General features: G+C 50.0%; 1 long non-coding RNA gene and 1 pseudogene across 1 annotated transcript in view; both read left to right on the forward strand.

The window, feature by feature from the left end:
• The window catches only part of LOC130253481 (uncharacterized), a 33,368-nt gene extending 32,804 nt beyond the window's left edge, over window positions 1–564 (forward strand). The window contains exon 3 of the long non-coding RNA XR_008840562.1: window positions 529–564. This is a non-coding gene — a long non-coding RNA (uncharacterized LOC130253481). The remainder of the gene's footprint in view (window positions 1–528) is intronic.
• A 1,762-nt stretch (window positions 565–2,326) lies between these two features.
• On the forward strand, window positions 2,327–11,258 carry LOC130253459 (mas-related G-protein coupled receptor member H-like; annotated as a pseudogene).
• The last annotated feature ends 2,325 nt before the right edge of the window (window positions 11,259–13,583 follow it).

Consider the following 13,583-nt stretch of genomic DNA (forward strand, 5'->3'; position numbering starts at 1 on the left):
GGAGCTGCCCACTCCAGCCCGCTCCCCCCTGAGACTGTTGCCTTTAGGAGCTGGAACAGAGATCACACAGAGTTAGGGGAAATAAATAGGTATTTATTGAGAGGCCTTCAAAGGCCACACCCTGGCAGCAACAGTGCCACAGCGTGGCCCCTGCCCTGCCCGAGTGGCTCCAAGGTGGATGCAAAAGAGGGCTTGGTCACATGATTTTACATTTTTATAGACTTCAGTCCATTTACATACAGGAGTCAACCATCCAATTAATAGTTTCAAATTGTAAGGTGTCCTCCTCCTCTTCTCTTGGCTGGCCCGCCCTCCTCTTCTCACGTTGTTTATACTTTGGGCCTGGAGTCTCAAGAAACTGTCCTTGAGCCCATAGCTGGTATCAGACTGTTTCACCTTTATCACCCTAAAGCACAACGGAAAGCATACCCAAGCAGAACAGAAAGCTGGGATCTGAAGGCATCAAGACCAGCGCAGCCGCTGCCTCCCCCTCCTGCCTCTGCTCCCGTCCACCTCTAAGGCAGAAAGAGTGTGCCCACAGCTAAAGAAAGGACTGGAACCGAGTTATCTGTTCTGTTCTCTTAGTAATTTTAACAACTGCTATTGTTTCTGCTGGTACAGTTAGATATATTAGTAAAAGAGCTGTTATTCCTACCCCCTTATCTCTGCCTCAGTCCTTGATTCAAACGTTTGTAATATTTGGGGGGAGTGGAATTCGGGTCTCTGTTTCAAAGGAAAATATCTGCCTTTACTGGCAGACACTTGTCCTTCAAAGCAGGACATATATCCAGCACACAAAAATTAGGCCACTTAAGAACTGTTATTCCTTTTATCTCTTGATGCCCTCGTGCCCCACATTGGGAGCCAAAATCTGTCCTTGTTTGAAGGACACGTGTCTGCCAATAAAGGCAGAAGCTTCCCTTTGAAATGGAGAAGGTAAACTGCCTCCATCCAAATTATTATAATTTTAGAATTAGGGGGCTTTCAGGCAAAGCACAACAGTTCTTTACTAGGAAAATTAACATAGAAATACAGTATTGCAAAGAACAATCCTAAAACAATGACAGAGTCAGAATACAACCTGACACCCCATCAGTCAGGCTATTGGTAGCAGTCCAATTGAATTGTGGCTACAGTCCTCCTGCAGTGGCAGATGTGGTTCAGCTGAAGCAGTGGTCCTGTAGAGGGGTGCAGTTTCCCTCTGAAGGCCCAGGGATGATGTGGAAAGGTCCAGTTTTCTTCTGGAATCCAGTGGAAAGAAGGTATCTTGGTGTCCAAAATCTCAGTTTTTATCTAGGTAGGAAAGGCTTGGCTCCTCCCCCGGGCTGGAGCATCGCTCAATGGGATGATGTAATTTTATCTTAATGGCCTTAATGACCCAGCAGCAGATGATATCTTCTTGGAGGGAGGATGTGTTGTGGAAAAGATAAAGATTGTTGCCCCACCAGGTCTTAAAGATGGACCATTAGCAGATAATATGTGCCACGGAGATAAGGGTCACTGCCCTACCCGGCTTCAACAGATGGTGATAGAATACACATTTCTGGCCACATCCTGTATTGCAACCCAACACAGCTTCCCACTGAGAGAGGGTGGGTTCAGACTTGATTTTGGGAAGAACTCCTTCCTTGTGAGGATGCTGGGCACAGGTTGCCCAGAGGAATGTGGTCAGGTAAAAACAAACACAAGTGTTCCCAGGACAGAGGAAGAGGAGGATGAGCTCCAATAAGGGCTGGAAAAAGGATCACAGCACCCCAAAATCTCCAATGGCTCTAATAGGTCTCTAATAGTTTTCAGTACCTCATTAAGGGAATTGGCAGTAATTAATGTTGTATAAATGCTGATAACCTGGCTGCAAGCAGCTGATTGCTGCGCATTTCTTGGGTTGTGTGAGCCTGCACTAGAATTACAAAAATGGGTTTTCTTGGCTCAGCTGTGCTCCCATGAGCCCAGGGAAGGTTTTGGCAATGATTCTGGAGCCTGTCCAAGAATGGGAATTGTTTCTGACAAGCAGCCACATTTTTAGAGTGCTGCCAACAGTGCCAGCACTGGAAGCATTCCAGTGCCACCAGCACCACCAGTATCCCTCTGCTGCTGCAGGGACAATGACCCCCCAAGGAAGAGAAAGAAGGAGTGTAAGAAACCTGCTGAGAGTGGGGAGGCAGATGAAGAATGTCCCATTAAGAAGGGTGTTTCCAATCTGCAGGAAATGAGGAGCCGTTCAAAGAAATCTACATGTCAAGCGACTTCCTCTGGTGCAGGGAAAAAAAAAAAAAGACAAATATCTCTGAGGAAGTGAAATTCTGACAAAGACAAAAATGCAATTTCTGACTCTCCCGTGACTCCAGACAGCCTTGGGAAAAAACAGCAGGACAAGGCACAGAGAAAGCCAGCAGGACAGGACTGAGGAGCTCCTGGTGATCTGGGCACTTTCTCTTTCTTCATGTTTCTGACGTGGGAGGAGTCCCTTTAGGACATGAATCCCAAAGGTTCAAGAGGTACCAGGAAGCACCGCTGATCTGCACAGACCCCATTTGCCTGCTGCTGCCCCACAGTGAACAGGTCAGTGGAATGTTTTCCTTCCTCCCTCCCCCACCTTCCTGTCCTCCAGCAGCTGCTCTGTTCCTGCCACCCTCTCCCGATTACCACAGTGCCCTCCCCAGGTGCTCCCTGCTCTCCCTAATCTTCCCTTCTGCCCTTCCTGCCAAAACAGCCCAACCCTACCATAATCCACAATTTATAATCTCCCCTCCACATCTCACCCATCCCCACTGAATCCTTCCCACTGCAGGGAGCTGCTGAGGAGCCGCATGGTCCAAACCCAGATTCTCCAAGCACTGACTCCCAGCCCCTCTGACCACAGCCAGGGACCACATCCCACTGCTTGTCCAGTGTCCATCCATGGAAATCACCACAGTGCCCCCATCTCCTGCCTCAGCCACTGAAGAGGACAATCTCTGCGAGATAAATGTCACCAACGTGGCCATACACAGTGGGACGCTGCTCATCTCGCTCTGTGGGCTGGCTGGGAACGGGGCTGCCTTTGGCTGCTTGGCCCCCGCTGTTTATCCAGGAACAGCCCCACCCGTTTCATTGTCGACCTGACTATTTTTGACTTCCTTCTCCTCCTCCATCTGGTGCCCTCCAGTCTGCTTTTTCTGCTGGAGGACATGTCCTGCTTTGTCATCATGCCCTTGCAGTATGTGTGGTTGGTTTTCTGCCTATCACTGATGTACAGCAGCCTGGGCCTGTACCTGCTGACAGCCATCAACATCCAGAGGTGCAGGTTCATCCACTGCTGGGTCTGGCAAAGCTGCTACCGTCCCCAGCACCGCACAAAGGTGGTGTCTGCCCTGCTTGGGGCATTCTCCATCACTGTTATTGCTCTCTATACCGCAGTAATTTTTCTGTGTGCGTCCCAGCTATCTCAGCACTGCCGGGTGTCTCTCATGTCCATGTACGCCTTCAACATCCTACTCTGTGCTCCCTTCACGCTCATTTCCAGCACAGTTCTCTTCATTTAGGTCAAGTCTGGCTCACACCCGCAGAAACCCAAGAGGCTCGACATTGTTATCTGCCTCATTTTGCCCTTCACTCTGCCCCTCAGCATCTGGAAATTCCTACAGGAGTTTGGCTATACCATTTTCTCCTCCCAGGAGGCTTTCCTGCTCATCTGCATCTACAGCACCATCAAACCCTTCATCTACTTCTTGGCAGGGAGCTGCTGGAGGCACTGCTCTATAGGGTCCCTACGGCTCTCGCTCCAGAGGATCTTTGAGGAGCCAGAAGAAAACCCTGCTGATATCGATGATCCTGCCATGGAAGCTGTGCTCAGAGTCTGGTCATTCCTCCTGCTGCACTGCTGAGGGAGCCTGGGACAGTGGGTGAGGGATTCCTTGAGCCACCTGATGAATAAATCTCTAAAGTGTCACCCTCTCTTTGCTGGTGCATCCGCCTTTCCAGGCTGCACTGGGATCTGAGAAATGCTCCTGAGGTATCCGCCTTGAGGAACAGCCCCTGGGCTCAGCTCATCTGCAGCTCATCAGAAACACCCTCTGTTCCCAGGAACTGCTGCTATCCAACGACCTTCTGGGTTTTATGGACAGACTTGCAAATTATTCCACTTCCCTGAATGGCACAACATCCCTGTTCTCACACTTTCACAGAAAGCTGCCAGCCCAAAGTGTGGCCAGGATGAAACTTGATTGTGACTGAAGCCCATCCCTTGGGGCCCTGTAAACAGTGGTCCAAAAGGAGACCCTTGGAGCTCTCCTGGGCCCCAGCAGTGCTGACCAGAACCTCCCTGGGAGTGGGGCCTCTCCCAGCCGGGATCTCTCCCGTTTGCTGCCCTCGGGTGATCCCCGAACACCGACGGGTCCTGGGCCAATCCCCCCACTGCTCGAGGCTCAGCCCTTGGCACAGTGAGGAGATGCAAACGGATCCACAGTGAGCATTTCCCTGCCTCCAAGGGGAATTTCTCACAGGGACTCTGCACTGGCTCTGTCTGTGTGCACACACGTGTGCATCTGCCATGGCAAATGTGGGAGCAATGCTGCTCTCTCAGGCGTTTTAGTGCCTGAGACATCTGAGTGAGTCAGGCCTGTAAAGAAGTACAAGGCATGAGTTATGTTAGACGCTGTTAAGTGTTATTCCCCTGTTGAGTGTGCTAAGTTTAAGGTATAACTGAAGCACTGTTAAGTTTGTGTGCTGTAAACTTTTTAGGCCATTTCTTTTTCTCCTTATCCTCACTGTCCTTTTGTCACACACACCTGAACACACAGAAACACACACAGGGACAGTACTTCGGTCGGTTGCTTAATATTACACCTGGTTTTTTACTGATATTCTTTCTAGTGGTTTTGTGCCTTCACAAATTCTTCCTCTGCCCTGGCTTTGGCCGCTCCCTCAGGGGGATCAGATGATACAGCTAAAAGGGGAGGGGAAGTCTGTAGTCCTCAGCACAGCCACTCCCTTCCAGGGGCAGGGTGACATCTGTGTTTTTCGCCATGGGCTCCACGGGGCATCAACCCCATCCCTGTGGCTTTGCTGAATTTACTGAGCTGGCAGTGTTCAGCCTGGAGGAGGCAAGGCTTCAGGGAGACCTTAGAGCCACTTCAAGAGCCTCAAGAAGCTCCAAGAACTACAGAGGCCCTTTGGACAAAGGCCTGAATTGACAGGACAAGGGGCAGTGGCTTCCCACTGCCAGAGAACAGGGTTAAGTGGAATACTAGGAAGAAATTCTTCCCTGTGTGGGTGGTGAGGCCTGGCACAGGTTCCCAGAGAAACTGTGGCTGCCCCATCCCTGGAAGTATTCCAGACCATATTGGATGGGGTTTGAAGCAGCCTGGCCTAATGGAACGTGGCCCTGATGAGAAAAGAGTGACATCAGACAAAAACAACCACAAGTGTTCCCAAGATTGAGGAGGAGGAAGATGAGCTCTGGTGAAGGGCTGGAAATGGGACCACAGCACCCCAAAATCTGCTCTCCAGTTGCTTTTATTGCATCATCAAGGGTATTGGGAGTAAGGAATGTGAGCTCTAATGCCAATAGCCTGGATGAAAGCATGTCCTGGTCTGACACTGGCCAAACATCAGCCACCCCTGAAAGCCGTTTGCTCACCTTCTCTTGCTCTCAGCTGGACAGAGGGCAGGGAAACAAAAATTAAAAAAGGACTCATGAGTTGAGATGAGGACTGGGAGAAAAAACACTCTCAGAATAAAAAAAAAATAGGTTCAAATTTAATGGTATTAAGCAAATTTATTATTGACAGAATGTAAGAGTCGGTCCAAAGTTTCTCTGATCTGCCTCACAACCATCATCAGAGACTGAGACCCCAGGACCCCACCATTCGCTCTGGACATGAGTTCTGGCCTGGCCAAAGTGGATGTTTGTCAAGGATTGTTTATAGGTGTGTCTGATGCTTGCCATGGTACGCTGCTCTCGAGCAGGGTACTGGTTATAGCATCCTGTTCCAGCACATGTTTCTTTGAGCATACTGTTTCTTTCTCTGCATACAGTAGTCCATAAATCTCCCCACCCTTTGGCCAGAGGCCACTCGCTTTGGAAAAGGACTATAAAAAGTGACTTTCTTAAAGAGACTTTGAGATCTCTTTCTCCCCAATGGATTGAAGACGTGTCTATCATCAGACGACTTGAGGACTTGTGCCTTCTGTTGGTAGCTATATCCCCATCCTTTGTCTCTCTTTTTCCCCTTCTACTTCATTTCCTTTACCCCTTTCTCTCTCTCTCTCTCTCTCTTCTGTTGCAAAAGTGAATTGTTGGAATGCAATAAACTGCATTGCTGCTTGCTGCTGAATAAAACTTGAGTCTCCTTGCTTTTTGTCTTTTGCACCCTGGGGTCAAATGAACCATCATGACTCCTGCTCGGGTTGAGTGGATTGTGACACAGAATCAGAGGACGATCATGAGAAGTAAAATAAAACTTTAAAACACCTTTTTCCCTCGCAGCCCCTCCCTCCTTCCCACCAACTGTGCATGGAGACAGGCCATGGGAGTTTTGGTCAGTTTATCACTCGAGATTTTCTTCTGTTCGCTCACGGAGAGGAGTTTTTCTGCCATGTCATGGGGTCTCTCCCACAGAAGATAGTTCTCCATGAACTTCTCCAGTGTGGCTCTAATCTCAGGAGCAGCAGTCCTGCCAAAACTGTGGCAACATGAGTCCTTCCAATGGACAAACAGTCTTCTCAAAGCCATTATGGCGTGGGTCACTCTTCCATAGGGTGCAGTCCTCCAAAGGTAGGCTGCTCTAGTTTGGAAGCAAGGGCTCTCTTTCTTGCTGGAAGCAGGAGTCCTCTCTCTGCACTCGGGTCTCCCACAGATTTCTCTGGCATGCACCTGGCTCCAGCTTGAGCACTTCTCCCACAAGCTTCAAGTGTGTTTCTGCATCCCCTAGGGACTTCATGGACTGCAGGGGTGTGGCCACTACAGGCCCAGGGAAAATCTTAAAGGATTTTTCCTGTCTAACTTTCTCGGGCTCAGCTAGGGTTTTTCCCAAGCTAGATATCTTTCTCTAATGTAAACGTAAGAGAAAGAATTATAACAAAATATAAATACCTGTTGGATCCGTGAGAAAGCCTGGGACAGGAGATGTTCCCTTCTCAGAGCAATGAATCTTCTGTATTTTGATTTGCACAAACTCTCTAATTGAAAACCATGGCTTTCTTCAATAAATTGCTCTTTCTTGCTCTTCCTTGCACCATGCAAGAGGAGTCATGTTACTGTGTTCACTCGCCACCCCGTAACCCCTTACAGTAACACAGAGGCACAGTTTGTTTCATCATACACCTTTCTGCAGCTTGCAGAGGAATTTCAGCTGTGACTCTTGGAGCACTTCTTCCCCCTTTTTTCCATAGACCTTGGTGCCACCACGTTGTTTTCCCTGACGTTCTCACTTCCTGCTCTTCTCTGACCAGAAGGAAAACTGCTGCTCCTAGGTACCATTCCCAACAAGTTCTACCAGTTCAAAGATCCTTGCAAAATTCTGCAGTGCTGAGAGGTTGATCTTGCCCAGGTTCCACGATGGGAAATCGCTCACCATGTTTTCACCACTGGCCAGACGACCCCGTTGTCACCGTGTGGGCAGTGGCAGCTGCTGCAGAACTGGTACAATTTAACACTTCTCTTCATGCGGGGCACTGAGAAGGAGAAGCTGCCGCTGTCACCCCTGCCCTCAGCCCATGGCACGGCTGGCTGAGGATGGCCAGGCAGGCAAGGCTTGCTGTGAGCCACATCGAGATTGTGGTGGCCACAGCAGCACACTGCTGCACGCTGCACCAGGATGGCCCTGGCAGCAGTGCCTCATCACTGCTGGAAAAAACTGCGTGTGTGCTGCTTGGATATTCTTCTTGAATATGTCATCACAGAGGGGTTAGCAACATCTCTAATTGGGCCAGCAGCATGTCCATCTTCAGAGCCATCAGCAATTGGCTCTGTTGGACATGGTAGAAGCTTCCAGCAGCTTCTCACAGAAGCCAGCTCTGTGAACTCAGGGCCCTCCCCTGCTACCAAAAAAACCAGGCTGTGCCAAATCAATACAAAGCGACTGTTTGCTGTCCTCTTGGGCTATGTGAGCCCACATTAGAATGAAAACTGGGAATTCATGGCTCAGTTGTGCTTCCTTGGGCCCAGGACAGGTTTTGGCAATGATCCCAGACCTCTTTCCAGAAAGGCAATTATTTCTGAGAAGTACCCAGATGCTTCACCAGCATTGGCAGTGCTGGAAACACCAGCACCACTAGCATCCCTCTTCTACTGGAGGGACAATGACTCTTCAGGAACAAGAAATGAGGAATGGTAGAAACCTGTCAGGTGAGGGAAGGAAGTTGGAGAATGGGACACTCTCCTGCAACAGAGTGTTTCTAATTAGGTGAAAATGAGGAGACATTCAAAATGTTATAAACAGGTAGTATGGTGATTGGCTCTCACAAATGTTGAATGAATATTATGTGTGTTATCATGTTAAAAGAAGCTCTGTTCAGATGTGGAGTTTTTCTAATGTGAGTGTTGTGTTCATGTTGAATGCTGTAATGCTGATCTCTGATCATTGTGTGGAGATGAAGCCACAAGGGCTGCACAAGCTCCAGGAAGGCAGGATGAAGGAGGAGCTGTGTCGGAGGCGTGGGAGTCTATGTAGGGGGGACAGTCGTCAGGACAAACTCAGGTGCTCTCTATAAGCTGGTCTTGAAGTTTGCAGTTTATTGTAAAGGGCGTAGGTATACAGGGTCCTGCAGTGAGCTGCCAGACACAACTCAGAGCAGGACGGAAAGAGAGTGGGGGTAAGAGACAGAAGTAAGGAAGTATGAAAGTAAGAGCAAGAGAGAGAAATAAGAGAGCGATTCTCCCGTTTACAATACAATAAATCTTCTTCTCTGTTGAATATTCTGATTTCCACTAACCAATCTAATACAAGATACAAATCCTATAGCATTTACATACAGCCTATAAGAATCATTACATTACCATTATGTGTTATACTTTAAACCCTAAAAACTACTCTTTGGACCCCTTCTGCCAAGGTAGCAGGGTCTTCTCTGACCTTTGGACCTGCTCTCCAGCAGAAGGCATTGTTCTATCAAGAGAGAATATTTTCGGCTGGCCATCCTATTGTCTTCTAGTTATTTACTAACTAAGGTTTGGTATCTCAAAGATGGCTTTCATTTCAATCTCGCTTATGGTTTCTATATTCTCAAAATCTTTTCCTAAGCACTCATATTTATATGGTTTTCCTGACTCTTCATTCCCAACAGGAGGAGTGGAATTTGTTTGAATGTGGGGCTTGGCTTACCAAAGGCTTGGCTTACTAAGAGTATATAAGGCCTGCTCCTTGTGTGTCTGTGTGCTGTGCCTCTGGCTGCAGGTGAGCACCCAGAGCTCTTCCTTTTAACTTGTTCTGACCCTTGTTGTATTTTAATAAACTTTTTAAGATTTTAACAAGTGCAGTGACATTTCTCACAACAAAGAAAAAGATCACTTACTTTACAGGAGAAAAAAAATCAATATCAATAACCCAGAGACTGTGGAACTCTGATGGATCCAAAGGTCTAAAACAACTTCTGACTGCTCTGTGACCCCCACCAAGCCTTGCGAAACAACAGTGGGACAAGGCACAGAGAGGACACAGCAGGACAAGAATGGGGAGCTCCTGGTGATCTGGGCACTTTCTCCTTCATGTTACTGACCTGGGAGGAGCCACTTCAGGACATGGATCACAAAGGGGCAAGAGGTACCAGGAAGTGCCACTGATCTGCACAGACCCCCTTTGCCTGCTGCTGCTCCACACTGAACAGGTCAGTGCAATGTTTTCCTTCCTCCTTCCCCCATCTTCCTCTCCTCCAGCAGCTGCTCTGTTCCTGCCACCCTCTCCTGGTGACCACACTGCCCTCCCCAGATCCTCCCTTCTCTGCCCTAAGCTTCCCTTCCTCATCCCACCCAACTCCCACCATCTTCCCCTGCACATCTCACTCATCCTCACTGAATCCTTCCCACTATAGGGAGCTGCTGAGCGCCCCATGGTCCATCCCTGGATTCTCCAAGCACTGACTCACATCCACTCTGACCACAGCCAGGGGCCACATCCACTGCCTGCACAGAGTCTATCCATGGAGGTGACCACTGTGTTCCCAACTCCTGCCTCACCCACTGAAGGAGACGATCTCTGTGAGACAGATGTCACCAGCGTGGCCATACACAGTGTGACACTGCTCATCTGCCTCTGTGGGCTGGCTGGGAATGGGGCTGTCCTTTGGCTCCTGGGCTCCCACCGTGTCTCCAGGAACAGCACCCCTCTTTACATCCTCACCCTGACTTTTATTGACTTCCTTCTCTTTTTGGTCTCTGCCCGTCTGCTTTTCCTGCTGGAGGATGTGTCCTGCTCTGTCATCATGCCCTTGCTGTATGTGTGGGTGGTTTTCCAGCTGTCTCTGGTTTCCTACAGCACATGGCTGTACCTGCTGACATTCATCAGCATCCAGAGGTGCAGGTCCATCTCTGGCACTGCTGCCACCGTCCCCAGCACCTCTCAAAGGTGGTGTGTGCTCTGCTCTGGGCATTCTCCATCTCTGTCATCACTGTCATTTCCACATGGTTTTCCCTGTGTGCGTCCCAGCTATCTGAGCACTGCCAGGTGTCTTTCATCTCCATGTACACCTTTGACCTCCTCCTCTGTCCTCCCTTCATTCTCATTTCCATCACAGTCCTCTACCTTAAGATCATGTCTGACTCCCACCAGCAGCAATCTAAGAATCTTGACATTGTTATCTGCCTCTCTGTGCTCCTCATTCTGCTCTTCAGCCTCAGGAATTTACTGCAGGAGTTTGGCTATACCATTTTCTCATCCCACATGGCTTTCCTGCTCACCTGCATCCACACCAGCATCAAACCATTCATCTACTTCTTGGCAGGGAGCTGCTGGAGGCACTGCTCTATGGAGTCACTCCAGCTCTCCCTCCAGGGTGTCTTTGAAGAGAAGAGAGAAATAAATGTCAGCAGAAATTATGCCTCCAGGGACACAGGGATCTGAGCCTGCTGATCCCTTCCACTGCTCTGCTGAAGCACCTCAGCACAGGTTTCCTTGAGCCACCTTATTACTAAATACACACGGCATCCCCCTCCCTGTGCTGGTGCATCACATCCCCCTTTCCAGGCTGCACTGGGATCTGAGAAATGCTTCTTAGGCATCCACCTTGAGGAACAGCCCCTGGGCTCAGCTCCTCTGCAGCTCATCAGAAACATCCTCTGCTCACAGGAACTTCTGCTTTCGAAGAAACTCCTGGGTTCTATGGACAGCCTTGGAAATTATTTCGCTTCCCTGGATGGCACAACATCCCTGTTCTCACTCTTTCACAGAACATTGCCAGCCCAAAGTGAGGCCAGGATGAAATATGGTTATGACTGAAGCCCATCTCTTGGGACCCTATAAACAGCATTCCAAAAGGAGACCCTTGGAGCTCTCCTGGCCCCAGCATTGTGTAAATCATGCCTTTAGCAGGGCTAAGTCATGAGACACCTTTTCAGCTAATTGTTGTTCAGTGTTACTCCTTTGCTAAAATGCCAATTTTAAAGTGTAAGACCATGAATGGCTGGGAGAAGCAGAGACACTGTCCATGGTCCTAGGTAGAGAAGGGCAGGAGTGGGGCTGTCCTAGGGGAAAAGCCAGCCTCGGGGCAGGACTGGAGATTGTCAGTGGTGTCTGGAAGGGTTGGAGGGCTCTGGAAGGGTCTGGAGGATGTTGGGAACGGTCAGGATGCTGTTCCTCCCAAATGTCCTGACTGGAGAGCAGTAGAGCCCGATGGGCATAACTTCAAGGTGGAGAGCGAGGATGGGATGGGATGGGATGGGATGGGATGGGATGGGATGGGATGGGATGGGATGGGATGGGATGGGATGGGATGGGATGGGATGGGATGGGATGGGATGGGACGAGACGGGATGGGATGGAGATGGGATGGGGAATGGTGATGGGGAATGGTGATGGGAATTGGGAGTGATACCAAAACCAATCACAATAAACTTTCTAACACAATGGAACGCATTAGGAAGAAGGAATTCTTTACCTCCGTGGACACACAGAAGGATCTCTCCTTGTTCTGTGTGTGGTGAGAGTTTACAACGGTATGGAGAGTTAGGGATATGCGTGCAGAAGATATCGGGCTCTACGGTCAGTCAGGACCCCTTCCCCCCTTGCACTCAGACCTTTGCTCTGTACCAGGCCGCACCCAGCCGGACATGAGCAGAAGGAAATGACACTGACTGCCCAAGCTATAAAAACCCTTGTGACCCTTCAATAAACGCCATTTGCTGTCCACCACGTTGGTGTCCAGGAGCATATGGACCGAGTGGCCTGGGGTTAAGGCCGCCATGCTGGGCTTGAGCCAGGTCACCACGCAACAAGTGGTGCCGAAACCCGGGACACGGTTACCACCCGGGATTCAGGGATCGCCTGGACGAGGAACCAGCAGCCGCACAGCTGGCCTAGTGCAGCGTGGGGAGACGTCCCTGGACCAGCGAGGAGCATGGACGCTATCACGAAGGTCGTAAGTGAGATCCACAACCAGTGGGGTATCGATTGTAAGCTTAAGGATTTTATTCTCGCAGTGCCGAGACTGAGAAAGATAGGGGCTATAGAAAGCCCGGTAGAAATTCTCCATCCGGAGATATGGGATGAATGCACAAGGGCTCTGGCTGAGAAAACCATGTCCTCAGGCTCAGGGAAAACCCTCAAATCGTGGGGCAGAGTTATCCAGGCTCTGCAAAATGCTTGGCAGGTGCAGGAGACCTGGAAAGCCACGCAGACTTGTTTATTAGTTACGCCGCAGCTGGGGATCAGGGCAGCTACACAAACTGTGGAGGAGTTTGAACCGGTCGAGCGGGCAGACATGAAGACTCTGGAACCTCCTCCGTGACCCCCGAGTCTGGACTCACCATCATCGGAGGAGGGGAGCGCGCCCGGGCGTTGTGGCAGGGGCTAGCAGAGGAGGCATGGAATGCTGCTATAATATCAGATCTCATGCGGTTAATAAAAAGGCACCCCGGCCATATGCATTTGAAAATGGTGCCAGAGCCCGAGATGGGGGGTGGAACAATGACGCGGGGGGTGGAAATGCAGAAGGCTCGCTGAACCACGCAAGCATGGGCGAGCAGGGAGGAGGGGCAGCCCCCGGGAAGGAGCTTAAGACAAATCAAAGAGCTCATTTTAAATCAGGTCCTTATAAGGCAAGAACCTCCCCCAGCATGAGGTGGGGGGAGCCCAGGGGGAGGGAACGGCCCAACCCCTGGAAGAAGGGGCGGGGTCGGAGCCCAAGAAAAAGGCTCTGTAGCCCGGAAACATCCAGTCAGTCGACTTCCGGCTCGGACTCTGACTTGAGCTGGAAAGGTGGTCAGAGGACGATTCCGACACCGACTCGGGCTTTAACAAAAAGGGAGCAGCAGCATATAAGATCACTAGCTGCAATGGTCCTGCGCGGGTTAAGGGGATATCAGAGAAAGATCGAACTCCGCTTACAGACTGGCGGAAAATAAAAATAGCTTGTGCGGAGTGGGCTCCGTCAGCCACACTGGTGTTTGC

The sequence above is a fragment of the Oenanthe melanoleuca genome, chromosome 5, assembly GCF_029582105.1.
Source record: "Oenanthe melanoleuca isolate GR-GAL-2019-014 chromosome 5, OMel1.0, whole genome shotgun sequence".
NCBI classification, from domain to species: Eukaryota; Metazoa; Chordata; class Aves; order Passeriformes; family Muscicapidae; genus Oenanthe; species Oenanthe melanoleuca.